This window comes from Panthera onca, chromosome B1 (genome assembly GCF_046562875.1).
Source record: "Panthera onca isolate mPanOnc1 chromosome B1, mPanOnc1 haplotype 2, whole genome shotgun sequence".
In the NCBI taxonomy this organism is placed as follows: Eukaryota; Metazoa; Chordata; class Mammalia; order Carnivora; family Felidae; genus Panthera; species Panthera onca.
The window spans coordinates 55,849,075-55,867,747 of record NC_138342.1 but is presented as its reverse complement, the minus strand read 5'-3'; the positions used below and the strand labels follow the sequence as shown (position 1 = coordinate 55,867,747).

Here is an 18,673-nt window from a genome sequence, read left to right as displayed (position 1 = left end):
AATGTTTTTTTCTGACCTCCTTTGCTGCAGCTTAACGTGATCACCAATTTCATTATAATTTAACTTTTTTAGCCTGAAGTCACTGCACTCTACAGATAGTGTAAATTTTGATGCCTATTGTTAAGGCACTTACCTTTTTAAAAAAAATTTTTTAATCTTTTTTTTAATGTTTATTTATTTTTGAGACAGAGAGAGACACAGCATGAGCAAGGAAGGGGCAGAGAGAGAGGGAGACACAGAATGTGAAGCAGGCTCCAGGCTCTGAGCTGTTAGCACAGAGCCTGACGCGGGGCTCGAACTCACGAACTGTGAGATCTTGACCTGAGCCGAAGTCGGACGCTTATCCGACTGAGCCACCCAGGCGCCCCAAAAGTTTTTTTTATTCTCCCCCAAAACCACTTTTTTATACTTCCTACAAGCATCTATTCATGGAATTTCCTTTTTTAATAAAAAACCTAACAATCGGTGGATATCCTTTCGTGGTTTCATACTTGGCTGTGTATGTTGTTCTATGTTGTCTTTTCTTCAGGATGTATATGCATGCGATTGAAGCAGAAGTGGAAAAGCATGGAGTCCATTAAAATCAACTCAGTCCACTACACTGAATATAACTCTTAATGTACATGTTTGGGAGAAGGAAATTCCTTTTAATTAATGATGTTTTAAAATTTTCTTGCACTATAGCCAAGAGTTGTTTTACATAGATATGTTAGAATTTGTTGAGGTTTTATCTGTGACCATGTCTAAGTTCAATTTTACAAAATTTTTCATCTGCACTTGAAAAGAATGTACATACTTCCTTTGAGCTCCCGAATTCAACTGATGAATCTTGTTACTTGTTTTGCCAAAATACTCAACTTCTGGAGCGCCTGGGTGGCTCAGTAGGTTGAACATCTGACTCTATGTATCAGCTTAGGTCTTGATCTAGTAGTCGAAAGATCATGCCCCACGTTGGGCTTTGCACTAACAACATGGAGCCTGCTTGGGATTCTTTCTCTCCCTCACTCCCTGCCCCTGCCCCACCCCCTCTCTCTCTCAAAATAAAAATATGAACTTTTTTTAAAAAAATCAACTTTCAACTTTTGTTACAAAAACAATTTTCATACTAATTTATTGTTTGCTTGATTTACTGGTTTCCGAGGTATACTGAAATCTTACAATTTTTCTTATTTGTTAATTCTTAGTGAATTACTTCTATCCATAGAAATGTTTTTCTTTATTACATTTCATACTGTGCATCTTTTATTCTACTTTGATATTAATAGCATTACATTAATTTTCAGTTAGTACTGGCTAAATACAGACACATATATAAAACAATTCAAGGTCATTCTGTGTTAGTTATTTTCATTTTAAACAAAAATAAAAGGTGGATTAAACAATCTTTCTTAATAGATGAGTTTACTTGATGCATACTTAAATTAATGTAAAAGTAATATATTAAATGAAAATGAAAGCAACTACATTAAAATACTAGTTTGCACTTACCTGTAACAATTTAACATTTAATTACCATGTTTTTTCTCACTGCATTCTCTTTTTCCTGCCTTTTTATTAGAATGATCAAAATGTTTCTATTCTCTTGAACTGCCAATAAACGTTATACTGTACACATATTTTTCTCAACTCTAAGAAGGGCCTAGAAACAGTAACATCCCAGCAACAATAAGCACACCTACAACCCAGATCTTAATTTCTGTATATTACTCCTCAAAAATAGGAACCACGGCTTCCTGGACAAATGACTGATTTTAATTCAAGGCAAGAAAAACTACAAGATGAGCATGAATCATCTTGAAGTACATTAAACAATGGGAACACATCAAAAAGGTAGTGAGCAACTGGAGAGGGCTCCGATGAATCAAATCTGGAATAATTTGAGTGTAAAAAATTAATAATGATAGTTTTGGATTAAACTCCATAGGATAAATCAAATACCCATAAATCTATACTGACAGAAACAAAAATAAATAAAGGAAAGGGGAAGCTCTTCCTTATGTTCTAATTCCAATTAATAATTAATGGATACTAAAAATAGAGGGCAAAAGTATGATGACAAACAGGATATTTACACAGTTTCAAGGTATCTCCTCACAAAATACTTAATTTCAAAAGGAAAAATTGTAACATTATAGTGCAGAAACCTGCAAACATCATCTTAAGTGATCAGAGCTAATTTTACCATTAATGAGATACATTAACATCATATGAGTCATGAAAATCATAATGAAAAGAGCATATCACTTCTGTCATATTCTTGCCAAAAATGCACAACTGGAATTTAATCATAAAGAAACATCCAACAAACCTAAGCTGAAAGTCATTCTATAAAATAACTGGCCAATAACTCATCAACAGTGTTAAAATTAAGAAAGACAAAAACAAAACAAAACAACAACAACAAACACCCCAAAGGATTATCTCAGATTAAAAGAGACTAAGGAGGTATGATAACTAAATGCAACATATGATCCACGACTAGATACTGGTACAGGAAAAAATATATATACATATCAGCTTCTAGACACTTACACTTGTGGTCCATACACTTCTACCCTCCTTAATCCCCCCCCCCCCCCGCACTGACCACGAAAAAATTAAGAGTCCTCTTCTAAAGGAAATGAAATAAACAGTCCAAGATGAAATAACGTAACCAGAATCAATGTACCACATACAAGTAAAGCCTTTTTCATTTTGACATTTATAGTACTTAGTAATGTCTAGTAATATACACATATTTAGCATAAAAGTCAACATCAGTCAAAAATAAAAATCTCAAATTAAAAAAAAAAACTAGCCAGTTAACAAGTCCTTCACTGGTGCAAAGAGATCCCTGTGAGTCAAAATGCATGCGCACACACGCACACACATACACACACACACACACACACACACACAGACCCTCAGGACACAGTGAAAAAGGATAACTTTAAAAAACGAAAGGTTAACTGTTTTAGCAAATATAGATATCCAAAATATTTCATCCATATAAATAAGATACTGTAAAACAGAACAGAAAAAAGGGAGGACTCATATATTTCACACCTCTTATGCCCCACCTCATATCTCTTCAGCCCATTTTTCTCCTCCAGTTTTTGCTGTGGCAAGGAGCTTCTGCACAGTTGTAACCTAACAGCATAGATCTCTTAGCTTCTGCACTATGACTTCTTTGGCACCACTGCATACTGCTGAAGAACCTCACCTAGCACTCACATGTATATAATTGCAGTATGTTCAGTAGGAGTGCTCGCCTCTACTTCAGGTAGTCGGGTCCCGGCTGGATTAAGTCCCAATTGTTCACAGTGATGATCAGCTTGGTATTGTACTTTCCTCCTTTCTCTGGACTTTCCTGGTTTACCTTCCCCTGTTCCCTACTCCTATAACCCTTGGATTTCTCAAAATAAACTACTACATTCTGATCCTCATTTCAAGCTCTGTTTTCAAGGAGAACACAGACTGAGACAGTCTGTAACAGAACTGGAAATAAGAGCAGAGCCACAAAATAAGACTTGGGAATTGGACAATTAACTTGTAACTGGCAATAACAATCTCATTGCTGATGACATGAGCAATAACTATAACATGAGTGATAACTTCTAGAACTCAATGAAATCAACAACTTATGATTCACACAGGGGAGTAAAGAATTGGGAGATGGTAAAGTACTGATTTATGGACAGTATGGACACAATGGTAATTAAATAGTGTATATATAGAGAAAATGGCTTTTGTTAACAGTTTTCTATGCCTTGTAAAAAAAATGACAGCGTCAGTTTAAATAAACATCAAATCAAAACATGCTGTCAAAGTCAGAAGTTCTCATTGGCAGTGTTTAGACTCTTTTCTTCTGAAGCAGCAGAAAAGCAGTTTAGAATTGCAAAGGTAGCAGAACTACAAAGGAGACTCAACTCACAACTTCAACAGCCCTCCTGTGCGAGAGTCAGGACCTAGACAGAAAAAGAATGAAACCCTGGGAGACTTGGGGTGAGGGGAAAAAGCCTGAAAATACTGAATCTCCCAGATTCTTCTGGGTTCTGTTTCTGGGGGTAGGTTGGTAGAGAAATTTCTATCAGAGGACACAGTAAGGTTTCCACTCACCTAAAGCTATGACTTGCTCATTTTGGACTCCTCGTATCAGTGGGACAATGGGCAAAGAAAATAGTTATTATTAGTGGGAACAACTAACTTTGACAATTACCCTGATTAGGATCACAGTTACATGGTAGGAAAAACAGATTTTTCCAAGACCCAGGAGATGTAGAGGAGTGCCTAAAATTCAGAGTGGTAGAAATCATTGCCTAATGATAACTCTTACGAGTTTACCTGCAGCAACCATGATCGAAGAATGCTAAGGTAACTTGGGGATGAAGGCTCATGTCATCCCATCAGACTAATAGTTCAGAACAGCCAAACTGCAGGCCCAGAGAGAAGGAAACAAGAAATTTGTAAAAGGGGAGGAGGATGATAGATACTTTATTATTCCTTCAGGGCCAGCTGCAGTAGCTAGGACCAAACTCTGTTCCCACTAATTCCCTTTGGTAAAGGGGAATGAACTTGGCCACCATATTGAAAACACTGTAACTAACTGTACTCAATAGAGGGCACCAAGGGATATGCGCATTGCAAAATGTGGACTATAGTTATCACTCATTTTGCCCTACCTCACCTCTCCACTGCTTTCTACTCCCCAACCATCCTTCAGCCACTGCCATACTCAAACCAACTTCCTTAAAGAGATAACCAGACACTAGCCAGTGGTCCTGAACAATCTTGCTTTCTGCCCCGGAGTTTCTCTGATGTGACTGTGGGACGTCTATGAGCAGCTATGTTGACCACATGCATCCAAATACGGCAGAGAGTTACTGGCACCTTACACCAACCTTGACAAATGGGGGACAAGAGCCAATAATACATTCTCTCCTTCCTCTACTATTTTTTAGGTGGCCTAATTAATCTAAGAAGCATTCTACATACCACCTGAAATGGTCCCAGGAGGATAGAAACCAACTCTCCACAGTACTGACCAGGCGGGTAACATACCCTGGTACTGACTTTCCCTCCTTCCTTATGTCACTTTCCTTGTCCTACACTCCTATTTCATGGAATCAGTTCTAGAAACAAAACACTAACATGCAAGTCCTTTTCTTAACTGCAGCTTTCTGGGGTAACTAAGCTAAGAGACACATTCTTAGAAGAGAAAAAAACACAGTGGCTGAAATTGAAATAGGTGAAAACAAAAGGTATGTTGGAACATAATATAAGGAAATCTCTTAGAATATATAAACAAAAAACAAAGATGACAGAAAATGTGAGAAATGAGATAAAGTGAGTTATTAATAAAGTAGAGGTCCAACTAAGATCAAATGAAGAAAAAAAGAACTGAGAAAATAAAAAGCAACAAATTATTAGCAAACCAACACAATGAAGTTTTCCAGAACACAGACATGTATGTAATCTTCAAAAAGAAACAGCCAATGGAGAGCCAAGCTGGATGCATAAAATATTCATTACTATGAAATTTTAAACGAGGATAAATGGAAGATCCTAAAAGATTTGAGAGGAGGAAAATTTTGATGACCAGCAAAGGAATAGGAAGTGCACTGCCATCAGCATATCATCAGCAACAAGAAATGCAAGAGGACAACATAACAATGTCTTTATATTCCAGAAGGAAATGGATTTTTAACATAGAATTTTACATCTCTCCAAATTAACTATCAAGTATTCAGAAAATAATATAATTTGAAATATTTTAGGAGTTACACTCATATCTTTCTGACGTCCGTCAGGATATACTAGGTTATGCTGCAATAATCACTCAAAACTCTTCCAGGCTTAAACCAATAAAGGTGTATTTCTCTCTCATGTTATATGTCCACTGCAGTTATATTGAGAGTTCTGTGTCAAATAACCCTCATTCTAGAAACCAGACTGACAGAACTGCCACTATCTGGAACACTTCTAGTGACTCTCAGACAGGAAAAGAGGCTTTTCACTGAAAAGTTAAACTTGAAAGCAAGTTAACTTTTAGGCAGCAGAACTATACAAACCTACAGTGTGCCTAGAAGTTGGGTGGTGTGTGCAGGGGAGAAAAATACATGCTATACAGCACTAATGACTATTATACTTTCTCAGGCAGTTATGTGAATTTACCTCAATAAAACAAAACTCTAATCCAAGGAACAAAAAAGAAACTGGAACCACCGAACGGTGGACTCACAGGGGAACTGCTGTGCCAAGTGTAGGCACCATCAAGTTGGAAAAGGATGACACATGGCTCGCAGAAGACTTAGTTAAAAATGAGTGAAAAAGACGACTGAGAAACTGGAAAAAAGTGAGGACATGATGAAGAAAATTATGGGGTGGGGGTGCTGAGGAGGAGGAGGAAGAAAAGAGGTGAAGAAAGAGGAAAAAGGAAGAAGGGAGAAAGATGGGGGCAGGGAAAGAAAAGAAATCCAATTAAAATTTACCCTAGGAATATTAACCATTCAGTAGCATGGGTGTCACAACATGGAACATGTAAAGAAGTAAACGGTATTATTTGGCTTTGGAGTAATAGTTGCAATATACAAAGCAAAGAAAACTGTATTTATTGACTGTTAAGAATCAAACTATAAAGACAGAAACTTTATGCTTACAAAGCAATACAAATGTCACTAACCTTGAAAATGTAAAAGCAGCAGCGTATTTTAGAGTAGTTAGGTAAAGGCAGGAGGTAAATGGAGGTAGAGAGGTAGGTGGAAGGATAGAAGAACCAATGTCCTGATCTTAAAAATGAAGACACAAGTGACACTGTCTCTTAAAAAAACAAAACAAAACAAAACAAAACAAAACAGTGGTTGCAGTTTCTCAGTGGAGAAACTGAGACTAAAAAACTGGAAGGATTTGAAAGGAAGTAAAAAGTTTTACAAGGGTTAGGTAAATTTATTCAACACACATACATTATCTAAACTTTAGAAGTCTTTTTGTTTTTCTTTTTAAGTTTGTTTATTTTGAAAGAGTGCCCCAGTGAGCAAGCAAGGGAGGGGCAGAGAGAGCGAATCCCAAGCAGGCTCCGCACTGTCAGCGCATCCAGAGCTGGACTTAGGGCCTGAACCCATGAACCGAGAGGTCATGACTTGAGCTGAAACCAAGAGCCAGACATTTAACCAACTTAGCCACCCAGGCACCCCTAAACTTTATAAATCTTCAAATAGCTACATATCATTATCTAGAGATGTGATAACCATCAGTAAAAACCAAAACTGAAGTGGTTAAATAAGGCAGATTGTCAGAAGATACTTTTTCTTTTTTTTAATGTTTTTTTTATGTTTTTGAGAAAGAGAGACAGAGAGTGAGTGGGAGAGGGGCGAGGAGAGAAGGAGACACAAAATCCGAAGCAGGTTCCAGGCTCTGAGCTGTCAGCACAGAGCCCCATGCGGGGCTCAAACCCACGAACCATGAGATCATAACCTGAGCTGAAGTCAGGCTTAGCCAACTGAGCCACCCAGATGCCCCACTTCTTTTTCAATAAGCCCATATATACCATTTGATCTATCTAATCACAATTATAAATTCCCAGGATTTTGCTAAGTTGTGTTTATTTTTTTCCTTTCCCCAGTGAAATATTATCCTTGAAGTACTGGACAAGAATGTTTAGTTGTTAATCTGAACTATTCACTATGGTACTGGAAGTCCTAGCCAATAAGAAAATTATGTAAAAAAATAAATAAAATTTGGAACACAGGAGGAGAATTTGTCATCATTTGTGAGCAATGTGGTATTGAAGAAAATCAAACACAACAAATAAAAAATTATCACAGATTATTTTAAATTCTCTAGGATAACCAAATATAAGATCAGTATTAAAAATCTAAATATTGGGGCGCCTGGGTGGCTCAGTTAGTTAAGCAGCTGACTTCGGCTCAGGTCATGATCTCACGGTCCGTGAGTTCAAGCCCCGCGTCGGGCTCTGTGCTGACAGCTCAGAGCCTGGAGCCTGTTTCGGATTCTGTGTCTCCCTCTCTCTGACCCTCCCCTGTTCGTGCTCTGTCTCTCCCTGTCTCAAAAATAAATAAAACGTTAAAAAATAAAAAAAATAAAAAAATAAAAAAATCTAACTATTTCCTGAGAAAAAAAAATCAATCATAAGGTATTGTAGAATTTGCCACAATAAACAGAAACACAAAATAAAGGATGATTTCTCAATGATAAATCATGTTGGAACAATTATGCAGTGAGATCTCAATACCATATTCTCACAAAAACAAATTTCAAATTGAATATTACATCTTTAAATGCAAAAAAACAAAAAAAACCGAAACTTTAAAATTTAAAAATATGTAAAAAAAAACCTGAGACGAAAGCAGTAGAAAATCAAGAACTCATAAATAAACTACTTACATATTTAACTATATGAAAGATTTTAAACATTTATATGAAGGAAGATACCATAAACAAACAGAAAGCCTATCATTGGTAGAGAATACATACCACAAACCATTAATATTCATGTGTATTATTCATATGCATAAAGCATAATAAAAAAGTAAACTCATAAATATATGAGCAGAGACTGCAAAAAGACAATTGCCACAAAAAAAAATATAAATGGTTAAATGAATTATGAAAAGATGCTCAAACTTATAAATAATTATAGAAATACAAATTAATACAAAAATGAAAATAGTGTTTTTCTCTTGCTAGAATGGCAGGAATTTAATGGCTCTATATTTTCCAGTACTGATAAGAAAATATAGTAAATGGGCAAGTCTCAGAGACTGTGTAAACTGAACAACTATTTGGAGAATGACTTGACAATACCTACGAAAATGTAAACTGACCAAATTGTATCATTCAGTATTTTTGAAAAATAGTATAAGTGTTAAAATACATGTGCAAGAATATCCATTACAGCACAGATGCAACAGCAACATTTAAAAGTTCTCTGCCCAAAGATAAGTAAATAAAGACGTTTTGGTTCATCTATACACTAGAAAATATGAAGCTACTAAAAAGAAAAAGGGATGGCTGGGTGGCTCAGTCAGTTGAGCATCTGACTTTTGACTTCAGCTCGGTCATGATCCCAGGGTAGTAGGATCAAGTCCTGAGTCGGACTCCATGCTGAGCATGGCCCCTGCTTAGGATTCTGTCTCTCTCTTTTCCCCTCTCCCCCACTCGCTCCTCTCTCATTTTCTAAAATAAAATTTAAAAAAAAAATTTTTTTTTAAAGAAAAAAGGCAGTCAATATGCACTAACTCAGAAGTATGTTCATGATATACTGTTGAGTGCAAAGAAGCTATCTACAGAAGTATTTATTATTCTCTAACACAATAATCTTAAAACATAAGTATACAGATGATTACAGAAATATAGGGGGAAAAAAGCCTGGAATAATAAATAACAAACTGATAACACACTACCCATGGAAATGAGATTCGACTGGAAAGTGAGACTCCCATTTTATGTATTTTAATTTAGTATTTGTTCAAGGGGCATGCACTACTCTTATAATTTCAAGAGATAATTACAGTACTTTTTCTACAGTTATTGCTTTACATAAAAAAACCATTCCCAGCAAATAATTCCTGGCAATCTAGCTCTAACATAGCTTTTGAATACACTTTCAACTATAGTCCTCTCCCATGTTCCAACACTCCACCTTACATGTAGCATTTCTAAATCTCACCCATTTTCCCCAAACAATCCTGCTTCATCATCTGAATTTATACTCATATTCTTCTTGCTTATGTACTTTATCTCCATATAAGATTTAATCTCGGGGCGCCTGGGTGGCTGGCTCAGTCAGTTGAGCGTCCGACTTTGGCTCAGGTCATGATATCACCATTGGTAGGTTCGAGCCCCCGGTCGGACTCTGTGCTGACAGCCCAGAACCTGGAGGCTGCTTTGGATTCTGTGTCTCCCTCTCTCTCTGCTCCTCCCCGGCTCATTCTGTCTCTCTCTCTCTCTCTCAAAAATGAATAAACATTAAAAAAAAAAATTAAAAAAAAAAAAAAAAGATTTAATCTCCTTGAGGGCAGAGATTGTCCTTTTATCTCCCAAAGTGTCCCACTGAAAATGTTTAATATGTTGTTAAATTGAATTAATGTAAATTTACAGATATGCTATATTGAACATACTTTGAAAATCTGCACTAGTTCATATGTGTTCACCATTTTTTAAGGGAAGCTCTAAGAAAACTAGACAGAAGTGTTTTTATAGGAGATAGTTCAAGACAGTGATACAGAAAAGATCCTCAATTGGCCTCCTCCCACAGACAAACCAAGTCTACGGCTACATATGTAATGATTTCCTCCAAGAGAGACCTGAAAACTACCTGAGTAACTCCTTCACATTGGGCAAATGAGAAAGAAGCGACATTAAGGCAGAGTGCAGACCCTAAGACCCAAGCTCGCCATAAGCCCCACCCCCAGTGCAGTGAACCACAACTGGGAGGGAATGCACAACCCTGAAGCTTCTTCCTGAGAAGCAAAGGGTTAGTCCCCCAAATTAGACACACCAACTTTTAAGACCCCCAAAACATATGCCTTGAAAGCTAATGGGACTCCCATCCACAAGCCTCAAAGGACTGTAACAAACTAGAAATGGCTCTTAAAGGACTTATGTGCAGACTCACTCACCACAGGGCCTAGCGCAGAAACAGCCACAAAGCACAGAAGCAGCCATCTGAGAAAAGGTACCAGACCTTATGTGAAAGAAATTCATTTGCTGACCTTAAAAGCACTGGCCAGAAGGGCAGGGGCTTTTGGGGATCTCTCAGGGGATGGAGTCTGCTGGGATCCACTTTTGACATTTTCCTCCCTCTCTTCTTGTTATCTTCACACTCTCCCTCTACCACTCCCCAGAGTGCCAGTATCTCCCAGAGGGAAGTTTTTACATTCGTCTGGTGCCCCGGTTTTTACATCTGTTTTCGCATCTGATTTTACAGCTGCAACTCAGGTGAAACCCCTGGCTCACTTGGCCCTGGGAGGCCTGTGGGGCTTGCATTCCTGGGTACCATGGGACTAAAATAACTGGGAAGGTGGTTGTTAGCAGATTCCAGTCCCCATAGTACTGCACAGATAGCAGACAGAAAGACATCTGTGGCCTTTCTGAGAAAGAAGCCTATGTACATAGGAGCTTTGGCCTGAGAGCTAGGCTTCTGGTCTGGCACACTTCTAGAGGCCTATGGAGATGTTCTCAGGGAACTGTTAAAACTAATAAATTCAGTGAAGAGTATACAAAATCAACATTAAAAAATCTGTTGCATTTATATACACTAATAATGAACTACCAGAAAGAGAAATTAAGAAAACAATCGCATTTACAATGCATCAAACAGAGTAAAATACCTAGCAATAAATTTAACCAAGGAAATGAAAGAGCAGTCTACTGAACACTATAGACACTGCTGAAAGAAACTGAAGGTCCAAATAAATGGGAAAGATATTCTGTACTCACAGATGGGAACTGTTAAAATGTCCACACTACCCAAAGCAATGCATAGACTCAATGCAATTCTTACCAAAATTACAATGACATTTATCACAGAAATAGAAAAATAATCATAAAATTTATATGGAAACACAAAAGACCCTGAACAGTCAAAGCAATCTTGAGAAACAAGAACAAACCTGGAGGCATCAACTCCCTGATTTCAAACTACATTACAAAGCTATAATAATTAAAATTGTAAGGTACTGGCATTAAAAAAAAACAAAAACAAAAAAACACAGAATAATGGAACACAATCCAGAATTCAGAAATAAACCCATGCATATATGGTCAATTAATTTACAACAGAGAAGCCAAGAATACACAATGAGGAAAGAACAGTCTCTTCAATAAATGATGCTGGGGAAACTGGACAGCCACATATAAAAGAATGAAACTAAAATCACTATTTTACATCATACACAAGTTAAGTCAAAATGGATTAAAGACCTGAACTTAAGACCTGAAATGATAGAACTCCTAAAAGAAAACACAGGTGGCAAGCTCCTTGACATTGGTCTTGGTGATGATTTTTTGGTAGGACTCTAAAAGGAAAGGCAACAAAAGCAAAAATAAACAAGTGGGACTATACCAAAGTAAAAAGCCTCTGCACAGAAAGGAAACCATCAACAAGATGCAAAGTCAACATACAGAATAGTAGAAAGTATCTCTACGTACAGAAAGTAGAAAGAAATCATGTATCTGATAAAGGGCTAATATCCAAATAAAGAATTCATACAGAGCTCCTGGATGGCCAGTTGGTTGAGGGTCTGACTCTTGACGTTGGCTTAGGTTATCATCTCAGTGTCCCGGGGTTGAGCCCTACATTGGGCGCCATGCTGAGCATGGAACCAGACCGCTTGGGATTCTCTCTCCCGCTGCCCCTCTCCCCTGATCACACTTTCTCTCTCCAAAAAACCAAACAAAACAACAACAACAAAAACAAACAATCTAATTTAAAAATGGGCAAAAGATCTGAACAGACATTTTCCCAAGAAAGGCATACAGGTAGGCAACAGGTACATGAAAAAGTACTAACATCACTAATGATCAGAACCACAAGATATTAGTCACGCCTGTTAGAATGACTATTATCAAAAAAGACAAGCAATAGTAAGTGTTGGTTAGGATATGGAGAAAAAGGAACCCTTGTGACTGTTGGTGGGAATGTAAATTGGTCATAGCCATTGCAGAAAACAGTGTAGAGGTTCCTCAAAAAATTATATAGCTACCATGTGACCCAGCAATTCCATTACTGGGTATCTATCCAAATGAAACGAAAATACCAGTTCAAAGATATATATATGCACCCCCATTTTCGCTGAAGCATTATTCACAATAGTCAAGATATGGAAACAACCCAAGTATCAATCAAAGATAAACAGATGAAGATATGATATACACACACAAAAAGGACTACTACTCAGCCATAAAAGGAATATTTATCTTGTCATTTGCAACAACATGGAGAAACCTTGAATGTATTATGCTAAGTGAAACAAGTCTAACAGAAAAGGACAAATACCATAGGATTTCACTTATATGTGGAATCTAAAAAAACAATCAAACAAAACCTAGACTCACAGATGCAGGAAACAGATTGGTGGTTGCCAGAGGTGAAGGGGGTGAAGGTGGGAGATGACAGGGGTGAAGGCAATTAAGAAGTACAAAAAACAATGTCCAACTCTTGACTTCGGCTCAGGTCATGATCTCATGGTTCATGGGTTCAAGCCCTAAAACTGGTTCCTTGAGGAGCCGGCTTGAGATTTGGTGCAGAGCCTGCTTGAGAGTCTCTCTCTCTCCTCTCTCTGCCCCTCTCTCTCAAAATAAATAAAAATAAACTTAAAAACAAAAGAAGTACAAAGGTCCAGTTATAAAAGTAGTCATGGAGATACAATGTATAGCATGGGGAATATAGTTACTAACAATGTATTAACTTTGTAAAGTGCCAGTGACTAGACTTTGGTGGTAACCATTTCACAGTACACACGAATGACAAATCACTATGTTGCATACTTGAAACTAACATATGTCAATTTACCTCAATAAATTTTTAAAAATAAGATTGTGGGCTACTGAGTTAAAACAATGAGGCTCAAAGCCTGACTTTATTGCATGCTGGCAATAAAGTCTGAGGCACCTACCAGAGATGATGTGAGAATTAAATATGACATCATAAAAGCTCTCTTTTGCTTTTCCTCCTTTACCTTATTTTTTACTATGCAACTCCAATGTGCTCTGAGCACCTTTCTGCCCCCATCCACGCTTGGGTCTCATGAGTCCAGTCATAAAACCTATCCCTGTGTGATTTCTAAACGAGCAGAAATGTACTTTAACAAAATCTATTTGTCCCTATTAATCCTGCACCCTCACCCTCTACTTTATTCAGATGATCTCTTCCCAAATAGTTTTTGTTTCTGTAAGTCTCTGATCATGTTTAAAGGATCTTTAGGGGGCGCCTGGGTGGCTCAGTCGGTTGAGCATCCGACTTCGGCTGAGGTCATGATCTTGCGGTCCGCGAGTTCAAGCCCCGCATCATTATCTGTGCTGACAGCTCAGAGCCTGGAGCTTGCTTCTGATTCTGTGTCTCCCTCTCTCTGCCCCTCCCCCGCTCATGCTCTGTCTCTGTCAAAAATAAACTTAAAAAATAAAAAATTAAAAAATAAAAAATAAAGGATCTTTAGGTCAAGGTCCAGTGGAAAAAAAAAAATTTCCTCAAAGATTAAAGAAAGTTCTATTCTATGGGGGGCCTGGGTGGCACAGTCGGTAAACTGTCCGACTTCAGCTCAGGTCATGATCTCACGGTTCCTGAGTTCGACCTCCACATCAGGATCTCTGTCAACGCACAGCCTGCTTCAGATCTTCTGTCTTCCTCTCTCTCTCACTGCCCCCCTCCCACTCGCACACACTCTCTCTCAAAAATAAACAAACATTAAAAAAAAAAAAGTTCTATTCTATCATGCAAGATATTTCTGGCTTTGTCTTGTTTGTTGGATTTATCTTAAACCAGTTTCCTGAAGCTGACAAAATAGTTCTAACAACTTCAGGCTTGTCACATAATTTAGTCCCCTAAGGTGAAAAAGTATCTATTCTACTGTCTCTTTCCTAAGAGCAAGTAAATCTCTTTTCCAGAAATCCTCAGAAAAACTCTCACAGCATTCATTGGCATATGTAGGGTAAACTGCTCAGTTCTAAACCAAGTCTTGGGAAAAAGGAATGCCATGCCCAGACTGATTTAGGAGTTCCTGTGGGAAAAAACGAATACAAGGCAGAGCCAGTTATTTCTGAACCACATGGGGGGGGGGGGGGGGGGATACTTCAGTGATAGTTCAAGAACTGTTAGGATAAATACAAGAACGGAGCCATACAGGAAACCAGTAACGTTCACCATAACCGTTATTTAAAATTTATTAATAAAAGGAGTCAGTGGAATCTGTTCTCAAACTCTTCAACTGTGTGTCCTCATGGCAGTGGTAACAGACAGCTGCTATACTAAAGGCAATGTATGTTTCTAAAGATGTCTGCTTGCAAAGTATGAGAATAGCCCACTTTTGCATGAGGTTTTCTACACAGGACATGGGTGTGATTTTGAAATAAGATATGACAAAAATGGGATTTAATCATACCCAAAATCCCCCAAAGAAAGTCTGTATACAGTACATATTTTATATGCGTTTAAAGTTTGAAAACACAAAAATAAAAAAAAAACACACATTAAGTATTGTGAGCTGAAAATTAATCCCAGTAACATTCTATCTCCACAGATCTCAGTTAAAAACTCTCTCAAGTTAAATAGACAAAAAATACTTCATCTAGAGAATGTTCCCATAAAAACCACTTAAGTCTTAATTTGTACCACGATTCTCATACACTTCCGAAATACCACCACAAATGAACTGGGAAGTAGGCATGTTTGCATTCTATAAGCCAGTTATGTGCCAAGTGATCCAATATTTCCAGCCAAAAACTAAGCTTACATTTCAAATCAGAGTCCCCTGGAAACTTTGAGAGGCTAACTGTAGCCTCCTGTGTTCTGGCCATATAATTTAAAAAATAAAGTTCCTTTCAGTGGCATCAGTGGAAGTCAAATCTAGAACAATAATTTACTGACCTGTTACACCCTGAGTACCGTTAGTAGGACTGAACAGTCTTTCAGATGCCACACAAGAGACAGAAAAAACTGAAAGGGAAACACAAAATGTAAGATTTAGGGTCACGGAAAGAGGCAAAAATATTAGATGACCTGTATTACTATAAATTAAATTCATAAGATTCCTATCCCCACTACAATGAACTTGAGGTCTGAAAGTTTGCCCCTCCCCTCAAAAAAATAAAATTTTGCCCCCATAGTGTCATATGTCTCATTTTTAATTTGTGTATCAAATTGCGTTAGGCATTTTCTATCCAAACCAAACAATTCTAAAATTCAGAACAAAATGACTTACGTGGCACCCTTACCTTGAGGTCGGGGAACTCTAGCAAAGTCAGTGAAATGCTGGCAACAATTCTCATTTCCTTCTTTGTATTCCATACATCCGACATCCCTTGGGATCATTTACAATAGTATGGCAAAGCAGAATCTATGTCCTTCAGAAGAGTGACCAATGCATTCTACAGCAGGAAAAGAGATATCCAGGAAAAGGAAGCTATGCCTATGACAAAATATTCTCAGTGAGTGAAAAGTGAAGACATTCAGATGTTAGTTCTGTATGAGATCACACATTTTTATCAGATATGTTACTCTGTCCACCATTTGGAAGCCATCCTTCCTGACAGAATTCCTCTGGAGCTGACCATTATCATCTCCTGCCTCTTTTGCCTCCCACACTGGTTGGTCAAAGAACCCCACTTCCCTGGACACACATTAGGTCAGAGCTGGCTCCATGAAACTAGCATGGCTATTCAGAGTCCTTCTGAGGAAGTGCTATAGAAACATAGTGGAAAACTGGTCTCTCTCTTTCTGACATTGAGAAGTATATGGATAATGGAAGCCTGGAGATGGTGATGGACATTTATAGAACACTTAAGACTATGACTGGGGCACTTAGGTGGCTCAGTCAGTTAAGCACCCAACTCTTGATTTCTGCTCAGGTCATGATCTCACAGTTCATGAATTCAAGCCCTGTGTCGGGCTGTGTCGGGCTCTGTGCTGACAGGGCAGAGCCTGCATAGGATTCTCTCTCTCCCTCTCTCTCTCTGCCCCTCCTCCACTTGTACTCTCTTCCAAAATAAACTAAAAAAACTTTTTAAAAAAAGACTATGACTAAGAATAAAGCATAGAGGGAAAGCCAAACCAAGAGAAGTGATACACCTGGATTCACACTCTTGAACTTTTGCTCTTGCCAATAAAATCCCAGACTGATTTTTAAACTTTGAATAACTGAAATTTCTTTTACTTGAACCTATGTTATATGTTACTGATTAGAGATTTTTAGAATTAACATCATAGAGTACACAGAAGAAACCATGCCTCTCCCAGTAAGAAAAACGATCATGTCTTCAACTATTTACTATTATGACTCCTTTGCAGAGGGGAAAAATTATAAAGCAATCTTTCACACTATGTTCCTGTCAGTTTTTTCGTCCAAACAAAAATTAGAAATCAATTCTTGTGAAGATTAAATGAGCTAACGCAAGTATACAGAATGCTTAATAATTAGTAAGAACTCAATAAATGTTAATTTTTTAGAATAAATTAACTGGATAGCAAGCTTATAAAGCATAGGTTAACATCTAAGTGACTACACACTCCAGGAATAACTTCTCCTTAGTAAGAAAGCTTTAAGAAAATGTTTAATATCCTTAGGAGAACCTAGCACCCTGGTTTTAAACATGTATTAATTTATGTTCTCTTTCTTTCCAAAACAGATGAGGTGACTTCTTTGGAAAGACCAAATTAGATACAATATGGATGGACACTTGCTCCATCAACTGCTACCTTTGTACTCTTGGGCGAGTTTAATCTCTCTGGGCCTGTCTCCCCATCTATAAAAACAGTAAGTGAGATGTTACAGAAGGATGAAATGAGTAATGGAAGCACAAAGTGCCTTTTTATACTAAGCACTCGATGATTTACAATTTATTACTATTATTTCAGGAAAATGACTTTAGTATTACCTAATTTTGCGTAACTGGTTATTTCTTAAAATAACATTTTTGGTGATTCCTCTAAATCTTAGAAATTTTCAGTTTAAAACTTGAAGAAAACCATTAGCTATTAACTTCTGTACCTTATTGATGAATACCAACAAATGTCAGTTATATTATCGACTGTTTTAAGTCCAATTAAAGGCAATGCTGCAACTAGAACCCAGGTTTCCTAACCTCCCCCCACCCCACCCCAGCTAAATGTTCTTTCTTCTCTACTACACTGCACATAATTAAAATAAATCCTTAGGCTTTATTTCTGAAACAGGTAAATAAAACTACTAATTATGAAGGCATGGAAAAAACATTCTAAATGCCAGGCAGAACATAATACAGTGAACATAAAAGCAGTATCCTGGTAGCTTTAACATCTTTCAAGACTGAAATTCCCGCATTCCCCTTTTTAGACCAATACAGATTACGTTTCTGTAAAACTGTGATCATGATTTGGTACACAGTGCAACAGTAAATGCAACACTATGTAAAAAAAGAAAAAAAAGTGGCCAAATATTTAAATATCCCAATGCCTGAACATTCAACTTAATAAAAGTCAAAATTTCAAGTTAAACTCAAGAAGCTGAAATACAAAAAAGGCTTTTATACACTGTTTTGTGTGGCCCTCTGTTTTATATAGCTTGTTACCACTAGGAAGGATTGATGGTTAATTTAAAGTATGTAACTGTAAGAAGTTAAATTACAAAAGTGTATTTTAAAAGTCAAACAGAAAAACATCTGTAAAATAATTTATTCAAAGATGAAAACAGAAAAACCTGAAATAAGAAAACAATCCTACGACCAGACTAGATCCAAAAATGTTATCAGATGAATACTTAATCAAATACTAACTCAATCACATACCATCAGTTCTTATATTAGAAACAGAAGTAGGCTTTTAAGATTAATTGGCCCAGATCAATCATTTCTGCTAAAATATGCAAAAAATGGGAGGGTGGCAATCAGGGTTCTTATAGTACCCAAACATAAAGCATCATTTTATGTCCACTAATTCATAAGAACACAAACTGGCATCCAGACAAAAATGAAGTACAACAGG

General features: G+C 37.3%; 1 protein-coding gene across 1 annotated transcript in view; it reads right to left on the bottom strand.

Annotated features, from left to right (window-relative positions):
- LOC132692471 (UDP-glucuronosyltransferase 2A2-like) overlaps positions 1 to 6,781 on the bottom strand; it is a 51,607-nt gene extending 44,826 nt beyond the window's left edge. Inside the window, exon 1 of the mRNA XM_060654947.3 lies at positions 6,662 to 6,781. The gene's annotated coding sequence lies outside the window, so the exon portion shown is untranslated. The remainder of the gene's footprint in view (positions 1 to 6,661) is intronic.
- Positions 6,782 to 18,673: the final 11,892 nt, after the last annotated feature.